This window comes from Schistocerca americana, chromosome 2 (genome assembly GCF_021461395.2).
Source record: "Schistocerca americana isolate TAMUIC-IGC-003095 chromosome 2, iqSchAmer2.1, whole genome shotgun sequence".
Classification (NCBI taxonomy): Eukaryota; Metazoa; Arthropoda; class Insecta; order Orthoptera; family Acrididae; genus Schistocerca; species Schistocerca americana.
In genome coordinates, this window is record NC_060120.1 from 1,002,653,106 (window position 1) to 1,002,668,162 (window position 15,057).

Here is a 15,057-nt window from a genome sequence, read left to right on the forward strand (position 1 = left end):
TAACTGATACAAACAACGCGCCAGCATAAAAAACAGTTCGCTTATTTGATTCTTGAGTTTCTCCCGGCGTATTTGATAGTCAAAATATCGCTTATTACCTACCAGATATTAATTAACGGGGACATAAAATACTAAAAAAAGGATAGGATCATCATCTCCAATCCCGATTCATATTTAATATTTAATTAGTGAAAAGAGAAGTGTTAATAAACAAACTACATTTCAATTTTATCCACGATTTTGGCTTCATTACGTAGTCTTGACTACATGATAAACAATATCTGTGGAAGTTGTATGCAACGTATCGTCGTAATATTTAGCCAACCAATTTTGTGGGACACCAAAAATGTAAATGCATGAAATTGTTCTTACAGCGGATGTATAATGTGTGAGTGCGACGAACCATATTGAGAAAACTGAACATCCATTACGTACTTGCATGTTTATCTGCGCAAATGGCCCTTGTCGGTACATCAGCATAGAGTTCGAATAGAATCGCTGGAACATTACAAACCATTCAGATTAATCGAACATCTAAATACACATAATGCTGGTACCACCAGGATGTGTTCTTTCTCCTCACCCCCGTGGCAGTAATTGAATTAAGAGTCAGCCGGGAAATACATTTAAATCAATTGACGACCATTGAGCTAGCGTCACGAATTTTCAAACGTCCACTGCCATGTATGAAGGCGAGTGACACCACGAGTGTTAACGTCGATCGAGGGGTGTCGTCGTGATCGTATTGAATGACATTGAGCGGTTACACGGTGAATACCTCTGAATGGTTTCTTCGAGCTGTTGACCGCCAGTCACAAAAAAAAAGTGTGGTTAGTAGCAGAGCAAAAGAGAAATAGTACTGCTAATTCTATGCGTTAAAATTAGGTGCTGATCCGTTAGAACATTCGGTGCTTCCTTGGCTATATCGCCAGTACCTTACGCTTATCTATTGTTACACCTCGTCTTCCTCCTCCTGTTCCTCTTCAGTGTCACTGTTTTCTCTGCGAGATTCAAATAAATGGCTCTGAGCACTATGGGACTTAACATCTGAGGTCATCAGTCCCCTAGAACTTAGAACTACTTAAACCTAACTAACTTAAGGACATCACACACATCTATGCCCGCGGCAGGATTCGAACCTGCGACCGTAGCAGCAGCGCGGTTCCGGACTGAAGCGCCTAGAACCACTCTACCAAAGCGGCCGGCTCTGCGAGATTCGCTGTCCACTCTAGAGATTGTTGTTGCATTGCGCATACTCACGTCTGGTATATCGTGTGCCAGGGTACATTTCATGTGTTGTTTTTGAAAATACGGTTCGTCAATGTATTTAGTTGTGCTCATTGTCCTACGTCTCTTACAGCTGTGGATATATGTATGTACGTCTTTTTCTATGCAGTCAAAATGTAGCGTATGTCTATTGTTCACGTATTGCCCGCATTAATAAATCGTACTGCCTCGTCCATTTGTCAATGTTATCACAACAAACTGAATAAAAGCACTCATGTATATTCTAAACACATTAATAAGCTGGTCATCTTCACATTTAGTGATGGTATCTCTCACTTTTAGAGGAAGGAAGTTATTTTTAGCGCTCTCTTGCAGATTTGACACAGTATCATTCAGGACAGAATATAATCCCACTATAGTGTCACAGTCAGTTATGGACTGTGAGGAAAGCGCAACAGAAGAGAATACATGCATTTGAGTCGTGATACTCCATTGCAATGTTGCATATTAAGAGGGGTGGTGAGGTAAAGTGTGGGGAGATTCTCCGTACAATCGACGAGGAAAGTAGTATGTGGAAAACACTCACAAAAGAAGGCACAGGATCATAGGATTTATAGGGAATAACTTTCATGGTGTTAGACGGAGCAGTAGACGGTAAAAACTGTAGAGGAAGATTGTCGTACATTCAGAAAATAATTGAGGACGTACGTTGTAAGTGCTACTCCGCGATGGAAGGATTGACACAGGACAGTAATTCGTAGCGGTCCGCATCAAACCGGTGAGAAGACTGATAAAAAAAAAGGTATTTTCCACGTCCAATGATCTATATTATTTGTGCAGGACGCATTGTGAATAAACCGTATGTATCCTTCAGCCAGAGAAGTTTACAGTAAAAGCCTGCTTGTGATCGGGACACCAGTTTCAGACATTTGCAAAATTCTTTCAAATGCAGGCGGTGATAACCACCTTGTCTTATAATGATAAAACATTTTCTTATTTTGAATCCCTACAAAAATTCCAAAATTCAACTAAGTTTTGTTCTCTCATAGTATAAACTGACCTTCTAGCCAACCTGATTTTATTTCTTGCAATTTATGCCCAGTTCCAGTTTTAGTCGACCAGATGACACGTGACATCAAAAAAGAGCAATTTGAAATGGACGTCCAACATTAGGCTTTTTTTTCATGTTTTCATAAATTTGCAACCAGGGGTTGAAATAGAACATTAAATATCGCGCTGGATCCAGATAAACCGGGTGATTTAGTAACGGTAATAGATAGGCGAAAATTGTCACAATGAAGTATAGCAGGAACACGGACTTGTTTATTAATCACTGAAAAGGAGAATGCAATAAAGAAACAGATTTCTATTTACATAAACATGGTTCAATATTCGATACTAAAGATAGGCAGTTTAGGATGCAAAATAAATACTCATTTGTAATACTGAAAAGGAGAAAAGGGGAATGTAATAAAGAAACAAATGTATAATTTTATAAACATAGTTCAACATTCAGTAGTAAAGGTAAGCCAGTTCAGGATGCAAAATAAGTACTCTCCAGTACTGAATATGACGCTCTGAACAAGTAATGTTATCGATAATACTCTTCTTTCCTCTTTATAATTTCCTGAACGCTTCCTGGCAGGGATTTCACCAGTGATTCTGTTGTTTGCTCTGTAATTTTACGCCTTTCCTCTTTGTCATTTCTATCAGATATCTGACGATTCCCCATATTTTCGTCGACTGTAGTCCACAAACCCTCTATCGGATTAATGTCTGGGGATCGCGCAGGCGTCGGCATTCGGCAGGGACTGTTAGACAACAGCCACGGCTCTTCATCTGGAGTTGCATGTTTTGGATCATTGTCTTCTGTGACAATACAAACCCCAGAAAGACCAATACTATTCACACATCTGGATAGATGTGGTTTTGGGAACTCTGTGTAAAGCTTGTGGTCCATAAGTCAAAATCCCCGCACACCATTTGCACTCATGCAGTGCCAGACATGTACTGAACCTCCTCCATGTTTAACTGAGACTGTTAAATTTCACTCTTCAAGCTCACAATTCTTTTTTCTTATGGTGTCCATCTGACTTAAACAGCTGAAATCGATTCTCGTCAGTAAATACAACCTTCTTCCGGAAATCAAACCCATAGCACTTATGTTCTCCTGCAAATGCATCTCGCTTCCTTCTGTTGTTTTCTACGGATTATTCGGCCTCCATACCCAGTTTCATCAAGAACATTTCTTAGAGCCCATGCCGGAGCAGACTTTTCTGTACGGATTTCACCTACAGTAGCAAGTTTTTGAGTGGCTAGTTTTGGATTTTTCTTGTTTTCTCTAAGTAGTTGTTTTTCCATTTCAGATAGAACTGTGGGGCGACCACTTCGTGATTGGTTTTCGTACTTTTTGTTCTGATTAAAGCATGTGAGGTACCCCTTATTTTCAGATTAAATTTCATTTACTTATTTTCCAGAACTACATTTTATATCGCATCTGCTGATATCAGTAGCATAAAGTAACCTCAGGCTCCCACACTGGCAGAAATGGCCGCTGGACCATCTGCCGTTGCCGATTAGCGATAGGGTGATGTGATGAGGTAAGACAGAGACAGCTACGCCAGCACATGATACGTTGAGAAGCCACAGACTTTCTGGCACAGAGCAAGTGATTTTGTTTAATAAATATTTGATAATAAAAACCACTTGTTTCATTACAGCTATTAGAAGAATCCTGTTGGTCATAAACATTTTTTTACAACAGCATTACGCCGCTAGAAAGTAATCATTTTAATAAAAGAATGAACAATGTTTAACATAAAGTCGTAGGACCAGTTACGACGTTTCAAGATTGTAAGTACGAGATGTAGACTCCGCGCCATAGTCACCAGTCGCCAGTAGGATGGCTTTGGATCAAGTCTTGCCGTAAGACCATGCTTTCAGGAAATACCAAGTTTTGAGTTAAAAGTGACGGATTGTTTCAGTCATCTTTTGCCATCCGTAACGGACTCACTAACTAAACTAAAGAGGGGAGGCCACGACACAGGGATCAAGGTTGCACTTCAAATTTCGTTTATTTTTTTTTGTCATCAGGCTCCTGACTGGTTTGATGGGGCCCGCCACGAATACCTCTCCTGTGCCAACCTCTTCATCTCAGAGTAGCACTTGCAACCTACGCCTCAGTTATTTGTTGGATGTATTCCAATGTCTGTCTTCCTCTACAGTTTTTGCCCTCTACAGGTACCTCTAGTACCATGGATGTCATTCCCTCATGTCTTAACAGATGTCCTACCATCCTGTCCCTCCTTCTTATCAGTCTTATCCACATATTCCTTTCCTCTCCGATTCTGCGCAGAACCTCCTCATTCCTCACCTTATCAGTCCACCTAATTTTCAACATTCGTCTGTAGCACCACATCTCCAATGCTTCGATTCTCTCCTGTTCCATTTTTCTCACAGTCCATGTTTCTTACCTTATCAGTTCACCTAATTTTCAACATTCGTCTGTAGCACCACATCTCGAATTCTTCGATTTTCTTCTGTTCCGGTTATTTTTGTCATCAGTCTCCTCACTGGTTTGATGCGGCCCACCACGAATTACTCTCCTGTGCTAACCTCTTCATCTCAATGCTATACTCCAGACGTGCATTCACAGATACTTCTTCCTCAAATTAAGGCCGATTTTGATATTAGTAGACTTCTCTTGGCCAGAAATGCCTTTTTTGCCATAGCGAGTCTGCTTTTGATGTCCTCCTTGCTCCGTCCGTCATTGGTTACTTTACTGCCTAGGTAGCAAAATTCCTTAACTTCATCTACTTCTTGACCATCAACCCTGATGTTAAGTTTCTTGCTGTTCTCATTTCTACGACTTCTTATTACCTTCGTCTTTCTTCGATTTACTCTCAATCGATATTGTGTACTCATCACACTGTTCATTCCGTTCAGCACATCATGTAATTCTTCTTCACTTTTACTCAGGATAGCAATGTCATCAGCGAATCGTATCATTGATATCCTTTCACCTGAATTTTAATTCCACTCCTGAACCTTTCTTGTATTTCCATCATTGCTTCCTCGACGTACAGATTGTACAATGGGGGCGAAAGGCTACATCCTCGTCATATACCCTTTTTGATACGAGCACTTCTTTCTTGGTCGTCCTCTATTATTCCCTCTGGGCTGATTTACATAGTGCATATAAGCCGTCTCTCCCTATAGCTTACCCCTACTTTTTTCGGAATTTCGAGCATCTTGCACCACTTTACAGTGTCGAACTCTTTTTCCAGGTCGACTAATCCTACGAACGTGTCTTGATTTTTCTTTAGTCTTGCTTCCATTATTAACTGCAACGTCAGAACTGCCTCACTCGTGCCTTTACCTTTCCTAAAGCCAAACTGATCGTCATCTAGTGCATTCTCAATTTTCTTTTCCATTCTTCTGTATATTATTCTTCTCAGCAACTTGGATGCATGAGTTGTTAAGCTGATTGCGTGATAATTATCGCACTTGTCAGCTCTTGCCGTCTTCGGAATTGTGTGGGTGATGCTTTTCCGAAAGTCAGACTCATATATTCTACACACCAACGTGAATAGTAGTTTTGTTGTCACTTTCCCCAATGATTTTATAAATTCTGATGGAATGCTATCTATCCCTTCTGCCTTATTTGACCTTAAGCCCTCCAAAGCTCTTTTAAATTCTGTTTCTAATACTGGATCCCCTATCTCTTCTAAAACAACTCCTGTTCCTTCTTTTGTCACATCAGACAAATCTTCCCCCTCATAGAGGCTTTTAGTGTATTCTTTCCACCAATCTACCCTCTCCTCTGCATTTAGCAGTGGAATTCCCGTTTCACTCTTAATGTTATCACCCTTGCTTTTAATGTCACGGAAAGCTGTTTTGACATTCCTGTATGCTGAGTCTGTCCTTCTGACAATCATATCTTTTTCGATGTCTTTGTTTCCAAGAAAATCCTACCTAAACCTGTTGTCCCTAAACCCTACTTTTTTGTTCATATCCTCTTTCATAATAATCATTCTTCATTGTACACTACTTTTTTGGTCAAACCTTTTTCTTATAGCTTCTCAATGCATTTCTTCCAATTCATCACAACTCATTCTCTTATATAGCCTAACCCCTCTTAAGCTAACTTAAATGTACTCATCTCAGATATACATACTAGAGAATGAGGCAATACAGCAGCACAAAACAATTAACACAAACATCAATGACAAAAAAATGCACATTGCCAAAGCTAGCAGCAGTATATCTAAATTAACAAATCAAATGCAACATTACAACTAATATAAGGCAATGTGCAGCAACAAGAAAAATAAGTCGGTAGTAAAACTGGCTTAGCATAGTAATACAAAGTAAAATTCAGTAGAACTACGCCTGGCAAACAGCAGCAGCAAATGCTACAACTTATAACTAAACATGACAAAGCTCAAGCAGAAAAAATATTACAGTAATGACAGGCAATGTCTAATACCTATGTCACATATTTACACTAGATTGATGTATCACAATAACATACTCTACCAAACAAGTTACCAAGTCGTTCAAAAAATTATGTATGCAATTCCTGTGAAGGGAAATGTCTGTTTGTGCTCCCTTTTTTAAGAAAAAAACTATTATTTAATGCATCTGTAAGCAGAAAACATTTCTATTAACACATCTATTAAATTTTAATTTACCCAATGCTGCAGTGCAGCTAGAAACTAGATATTAAACAAAATGAGCAAATATATACATAAAGCAAGGCATTAAACGTCATTCACTAGCCATATGGCATTTCAAAAGGCAGTAAAATATCCCTCAACTAGAAATTAGTCATAATCAGGTGTGTAGACGTAAAATAAGCATTAGGCATTTCAGTAAATATCAGAAATTACGAGCTCCATAGTGTAATCATATGTCTTCAAGTATGAGCATGTCGTATTTGCAATGCTTTCTACAAAGAAATGTCAATAGCGAGGTTAATGGCCTCTTTTTTCTCCACCTGTGCCTCTGAGAGGCCCACACTAATGGCATTTTTCCAGGTGACTGTCGCACAGCTGGGTGCCTACAGCGCATTACTTGAAGGTCACCTACTTTCTTTACCGAAATATTTATGACAGCAGTTTCTGACACAGTGACAGCCTCATAAAAAAATATCACAAGTTGAAAATTTACATTAGAAGTGTGTAGAAACAAAATCTCATATATAATTGTGTCCAAAATTTCTGTTAGCATAGTGGTACTCACATTCACACATGCACACAAATTTCATAACTCTTAAAGTATGATTCTTGCTTTCCAACATCCTTTTCACAAACCAAAGTTCCAAACCACTACTCATTATTCCTTACCTTATTACACACACATAAATATTCGTCGACACTTCATCAATATTTCATCATAATAAATACATAGCATATAGCATATAGCATCATCTCATTGATCATAAACATACCTCAACAGCACAATACACATTGTCATAATAATAATATCATCATAACAGATCAATCACATCTCAAAATCGTTGCAGCTTCTTTCAGTAATTTGAAAAATTTTAAAAAAATGCTCTCTGCTTGTTTCAATAAAGTCATCTACCTCAAACGTACTTCAAAAATCATGATCCCTTACCAAATGCATCATTCAAAGCTCTTATAGTATCACAATGGTTCTAAAAAAATTTGGTTCACAAAGTACAGAAAAAATACAATTTCATAAGAGTGAATTAATTTAACTGTGTAATTACGTAAATATGTGTCACTGATGTAGTAAAAAAAAATTTGTTTCTATGTTAAGTAATCAGATAGCTGTGTAATTCTGTGTTAGAGAAATATGGTACCGATGTGTAAAGTTGTATAAGCAAATACCATATTGGCTAGGGCTCCTAGCGCTTGTGTAAACGTTTACTCCCTGAGGATTAATGTAGGTATACCCTCAGATGTTACAGATTACAGCAATGGAATGAAATGTGTCACTGAAGCCTTATTTTTATCTTTGTAATTCAAGAATCTTTCAGAAAAAATGTTTTAAGTGCAAAAATTAATCACTCATATGCGTGTCCCGTAGTGCTAAACTGTGTGTCTTGCTGTAAGATAATTTCTCTCATTGCTTAACGGTAAAAATGTGCCAAGTGTTGTAGTTCTCATCGTCCATAAGCAAAGTTCTGCAAAAGTCAATGTACATACCTCGTCATAAACAAAAGTGAAATGCTATGCATATGTATATCGTAGTTGTTACCATGACCAAGAAAGTACTGTACTGTAACATATTATTGTGCTATGGAAAAGGCTGTCTCGTTGTAGCTATACCACAAGAGTTACTACTAAAACATGTTTTACTTTCCAGAAGAATACTGAAAAACTGTGCAGATATAAAACAGATACAGCGCAAAAGCAATAATATAAATTGTGCCACTCATTAGTAGCTTCGTGATATAACCGTGTAGCTATCAAACAAGCCAAATACTAAGTCATCTGTAATCTCTCAGAAAGTACTTTAAATTAAGACTGTCTTTTAATGTAAACCAAAATGTTGCATTGAAATCTCATTATCAGTATATGTTCTAAGTATGTAAGCCTTACAGTCGTTACGTAATCATGCAATGAACAAGCAAGAATGTACACACAACAACACTTCATAGTCTCTTCACTACAACAATGCATTAGTAATTACTGTCTAAATAATTTCCCTAGGTTCTTGCCTCGATAGTTAACTTCAAAACATTGTTGCAGGTTAAAAGTTTCTAAGTGTGACAAAGCGTACTAGTAACGTGAAGTGAAAAATTTGTGGCAAAGACTAAGTTAAAAAGCAGATTAGCTCTCAATAAACGGTTTTACATGTGAAATGTGGTGTAAACCTTTACTCTTCCTAGTACGCAGAGTTTCAACTTCAATGCAATTATCATATGGTCTACGTCGATAAAGAATACTGGAATTTTCCTCAAGGTTAGCTTCTATGTTATTTTTCTCAGGGCCGGCCGGCGCACGTGGCTGCCTGCGATGTGAGTCATTGTCTATTGTCTGTTTGTTGTCGCGCATCATTACTGGAGTTTGGATATCTAACTTCTACAAATTCACCTTAACGAGAGGACCCTGCACTGTTTGAATCCCACCAGTTCTGATGAAATTCAGGTCTGTCGTTATGATTATATTGTCTGTTGTCATGGCGGTAGTTTCTGTAGTTTCTTTCTTGTCGGTTACGTTGTGGCGAATTTCTCCCTCAGTCATGACTGCGCGGTGGACCATTGCATCTGAAGTTATTCTGTCTCCCTTGATAATAATTATTTTGGTTCCCATATTGTCTGTATCTCTGATTGTCTCTGTCATAGAAATTACTGAGGAGAGGTGACCTTTCCCTGTAATTATTACTACTCTGCCAATGGTTGTCATATGGGTGGTGTCTGTTTTGATCACGATTTGCATTGTAAGAAAAGCCTTGTTGTGTCCAGTTATTATTTCTGTCGTCACAGAATTGTGACTGATGTGACCTGTAATTGTGGTTTTCCTGGTTTCGCATCCCATGATTGTCAGTGTCAATTTCCAATTCTTGTAAGAGTCCCTAAAAAGCCTCAGTGTCATCTTTCCAACGTCCTGCCAAACTAATATGTCTTAAACGATCATGCAATTTGATTAAGCGAATGCGGATGAGTTCTGAGGGACTGTATGGGTTTGACATGTACTGATTCTTCTGCAACATGTCTTCAAAATATTTGACAAAACTGGAAAATTCAGATTGTTCGAAATGTTTGATCATTATGATGCTATGTTTTACGCGATCTTGAGTAGCTTGAGACCAATATGCTAAGAGGAAGGCATGATAAAATACTCCTTCACTGTGACAAATTGTGAATGACTGGTCGCATTCTTATAGCTTTTTCATTCTCTAAGTAGCCACACATAAATTCTAATCTGTGCTCTAATGACCAGTTGGGAGGAAATTGATGAAGCCATGCTTGTGGATGAATATCATTGCTGGAGTTCTTAAACGTTTTGCATTTACGTGCAGTAATGAACAGCTTATAGTCAAAATCATCATGACAGCGAGTTGAACATCAGTCATTGTTACGTCGTATCGGCGGTTCCATCTCAAAATTTGGTGCACCTTGCCAATTTCTTTCATAATTTCCGAAATGCCCTGTGCTATTATTTTGTGGCTTTTCCGTATTTCTGAGTCCCTCTTCCCGTGTTGGAGCGCGAGTCACCTCTGAAATATGTAATTCTTGTATTACCTTTGTCAACTGATCTTGTACTTCCCGGATTTCTCTTTTGTACTGCGTATTGATTTGATTCTGATTTTGTTTAAATTTCCTAATTTGTTCATACTGTTCTGTGTCAGTAAAGACTACCGATCTTGTGTCATTCAGATTATAATCTACCTTTGTAGATAAATTATTTAGCTGATCCGGAAGTTCGACTACTTTCTCTGATAATGAACTGATTTCCTCTGTGTGTCTTTCTGAACCAAGTTTCAGAGTACCTACTGTGTCCTTTAAGTTTTCTTGATTTTTTGCAAGTTGCGTAACTGAATCGGTAGATGCAAATGAGTCAATTTTAGCCCGCAACGTGTCGTGATTTTCAGGAACAATGGTTTGCAGTTCTTTTTTGGCTGCTTCTTGATTCTGTAATGCATTTTCATGCCGCGAAAAAATAGGTTGAAAATGCTCACAAATTTGTGTTTTTAAGTCATTACAAACTTTTTGAAATTTCGATTCGATGTTATGTAACTCAGTAGTTAAATCTTCACGTGTTTGTTGAAGTGTTTCTTTAATTCGTTTCTGATTTTGTTCCATTTGTTGCTGCGATTGTTTTTCCTTTTGTTCCATTTGTTTTTGATTTTGTTTCATTTGTTGCAACAATTGCAATAATAATGTATTAGGTCTGTAACCTGTTCCTCTATGCTTTTCAGTAGTGCATTTGCACTGGCAACATTCGCATTTTGTAAAGCAGAAAATGTGTCTTGACCAAATTGAGAAAAAGGTGAGGACACAAAACCTGAATCTACAGTATTTGCAAGATTTTGTCCTGTCATTTCGGATTCCTGAGTCGTGCTGTGTCTGACCAATCGATCGACAATGCTTCCCTGTTCTCTAATTGTTTACTGTCTACACCATTATTTATCACCTGGTCCATTTCCCTATCCACAATTATCAAATTACTACTCTGAGTATTTGTTAATTCATTACACGGTGGCACTAACACAATACTCTCGTCTTCACTGTCATTTCTCAGTTTACTTTGGAGCCTAGTATTACATTTTTCACAGGCCATGATTGTCAAAATATTTCACACAATAACACATAAAAGTACAATTTAAAGAGCAAAATAAGAAAACACTTTAACATAGCAATGAAAATAATATCTAAATAATTGCAAGCGCGGCAGCGAAATACTTGGTGCAAATTTACATGCATGCCACGATTGTTTACAGTACAACAATGAAAAACTACAACTACAAAGGAAATTCTTTCTACGATTACGCGCTAGCAATAAACAATAACTTCACTAATGACTCAAACTACAAGAAAAGAATCAGAAGATTCCAGTGAGGTATCCTTGGAAAAGGGTAGACATATGTAACGTCCCCTTCGAAAAATTATGAATGACAGAGCTGGAAAACTTCTACGTTATTTGATTTCCAAACAGCTGAGCAGAACTGAACGTACTCACACAGTTTTCTCTTTACTTATTCTGATCATCACTAAACTGACACACAATATTTTAGCGCAACGCAATCTGACTTTCAATAATCCCTACAAAAGAATGACCCTACTAACAATAATCTATACCTTTAATGAATCACTTTCCTCACAAAAATCTTCGTTACTCGAACTACTGCAATACACCTAGCGCCAATACTACCACCTGAATGAAAGTACTCAGACAGTTCTCTCTTTACTTTTTCTGATCATCACTAAACTGACACACAGTAATTTAGCGCAACGCAGTCTGACTTACAATAATCCCTACAAAAGAATGGCCCTGACTAACAATAACATATACCTTTCATGAATCACTTAACTCACAAAAATCTTTGTTACTCGAACTACTGCAATACAACTAGCACCAATACCGCCAGCTGAATAAAAGATCTAAACTACTGAAGCCGCTATCTACTGATAGGCATAGTTTGCAAATGAAAGGTTTTGCTAGAGAACAAACAATGTATTTACTTTAATGATGTTCAAAAGTCATCATATATATATATATATGACATCCATCTTTACAAATTGCCATTTTCTGGCGGATATACGTCCAGATCGTCCGCTTATAGTAACCTCTCAAAACTCTGGCATCTCTCTCTCCACAACCACCACTGCTGGCGGCTCACCTCCAACTGCCCAACACTACACAAGCGAATATTCCAACAATGAGTCCAACCAGCCACAGACTGCACACAGCGCAGTCAGCGATTTTCATACAGAGTACTCCGTGGCATTACCAACATAAAAACCTAAACAGCCTACTTACACTACGAATCGGAGCGTGGAATGTCAGAAGCTTGAACGTGGTAGGGAAACTAGAAGATCTGAAAAGGGAAATGCAAAGGTGTAATCTAGATATAGTAAGGGGTCAGTGAAGTGAAGTGGAAAGAAGACAAGGATTTCTGGTCATATGAGTATAGGATAATACTAACAGCAGCAAAAAATGGTATAACGGGAGTAGGATTCATTATGAATAGGAAGGTAGGGCGGAGAGTGTGTTAATATTAACAGTTCAGTGACAGGGTTGTTCTTATCAGAATTGACAGCAAACCAACACTAACAACGATAGTTCAGGTATACATGCCCAAGTCTCAAGCTGAAGATGAAAAGATAGAGAAAGTGTATGAGAATATTGAAAGGTTAATACAGCGGGATGAAAACCTAATAGTCATGGGGGACTAGAATACAGTTCTAGGGGAAGGAGTAGAAGAAAAGGTTACAGGAGAAAATTATCGCACAGTCAGCGTAACAGCTCATGCATCGAAGTTGCTTACGACAATAACATACAGAAGAATGGAAAAGCAAACTGAGGATGCGCTAGATGACGATCAGATTGGCTTTAGGAAAAGTAAGGGACGATAGGGGCAGTTTTATGATTAAATGCTGAAAATTTTTCAAAGAGTATATCTGAGCACTGGTATACCTGTAACTCTTCTTTCAACACGTTAATTTATTTCTGTGTCTCATATTTCACATTTGACTTTTTGAAAGAATTATACACTCATGATCAGAAAAAAACAGGACTAGAGATAGGCATATTCGCAAGATATGTATATTAGTGTGTTTAGCAGAAATGATTAGCATTTCAGTCATCTCGGTTCATTACGTGTCCTGTTGTCTAGTAGGCTCAGGATCCGCCATGGGCCCTCATAACTTGTTCCATACGTTATGGTATCGAGGCCTATTAAAGCTCAAAAGGCGTCCTGTGGTACAGCCGCCCGTGCTTCATTCAACTTGTTCCAAAGTGCCATGTGGAATGTATGAGACTTTCGGTAAAATAGAATCTCCACAGTCTCGAAGATAGCAAGAGCAGATAACCAGGAAAAGTAAAAGACAATCAATTTAACAGTTCGTGTATCAAAAGTTGCTAACAAGAATAACATGCTGAAGAATGAAGAAGAAAGTTAATAATCCGCTGGATGACTATCAGTTTGGCTCCAGGAAAGGTAAATGTACCTTAGGACCGAGAGATAACATTGCGGTTAGTGATTGAAACAAGAGTTAAGAAATATCAGGACACGATCATGGGATTTGTCGACCTAGAGAAGCCGTGGGAGGAGGTATATGTCGCAATGTGTTCAAAATTATCAGAATAATGGCGTAAGGGATAGGGAAAGACGGACAATATACAATACGTGATCAAAACAAGAGGGTAAAATATGACTGGAATGATCGGATTAAAAAGCGTTTAAGACAGGGACTTGGTGTTTCGCCCCCACTGTTCGATTTACACATCGGAGAAGCAATGATGGAAATAAAAGAAAGGTTCATAAGTGGAACTAAAATTGAGGGCGAGAGTATGTCAATGATAAGATTCGCTGATTACATTGCTATGCTCAGTGAAGGCGAAGAGGAATTACAGGACGTGCTGAATGGTATAAACGGTCTAATGAGCACAGCATATGGACTGAGAATAAACGGAAGAAAGAGGAATGCAATGAGGGGTAGAATAAATGAGATCAGCGATAAACGTAACATAAAAAATTATAACTATGAAGCAGATGACGTGCCTTGGAAGCATAATAACACGTGTCGGACGAAGTAAGGACGTAAAAAGCCGACCAGAACAGGCTAAGAGGGCATTTCTTGCTAATAGGGGTCCACTGATATTCCGCTTCGGCCTTAATTTGAGGAGGACATCTCTGAGAATATACGTTTAGAGTACAGCGTTGTTTGGAAATGAGTCATGAACTGCGGGAAAAGCAGCAAAGAAGAGAATCGAATGTTAATGGTGCTACAGGAGGATGTTGAAAATTGGGTGGACTGATAAGAAATGAGGAAGTCCTCCACAGACCCGGCGAGGAAAGGAACATATGGCGAACACTGACAAGGAAAAGGGAGGGGATAATAGAGCATGTGTATTTCCACGGTACTTGTGGGAGCTGTAGAGTATAAAAACTGTAGAGAAAGACAGAGATTGGCAAATATCCAACAAATTATTGTGATCATTGGGTACTCTGAAATGAAGAGGTTGACACAGAAGAAGAAATGGTGACGAAACGAATCAATCCGTATCAGATAACTGATAACCCAAAAAAGGGTAAAATTACTGTGTACATAAGAAAATTCGCCACATTTTCCGCTATAATCGCGCAAACCCTACGTCGATTCGCTCTGGACATATTTCGGGGTGGCCC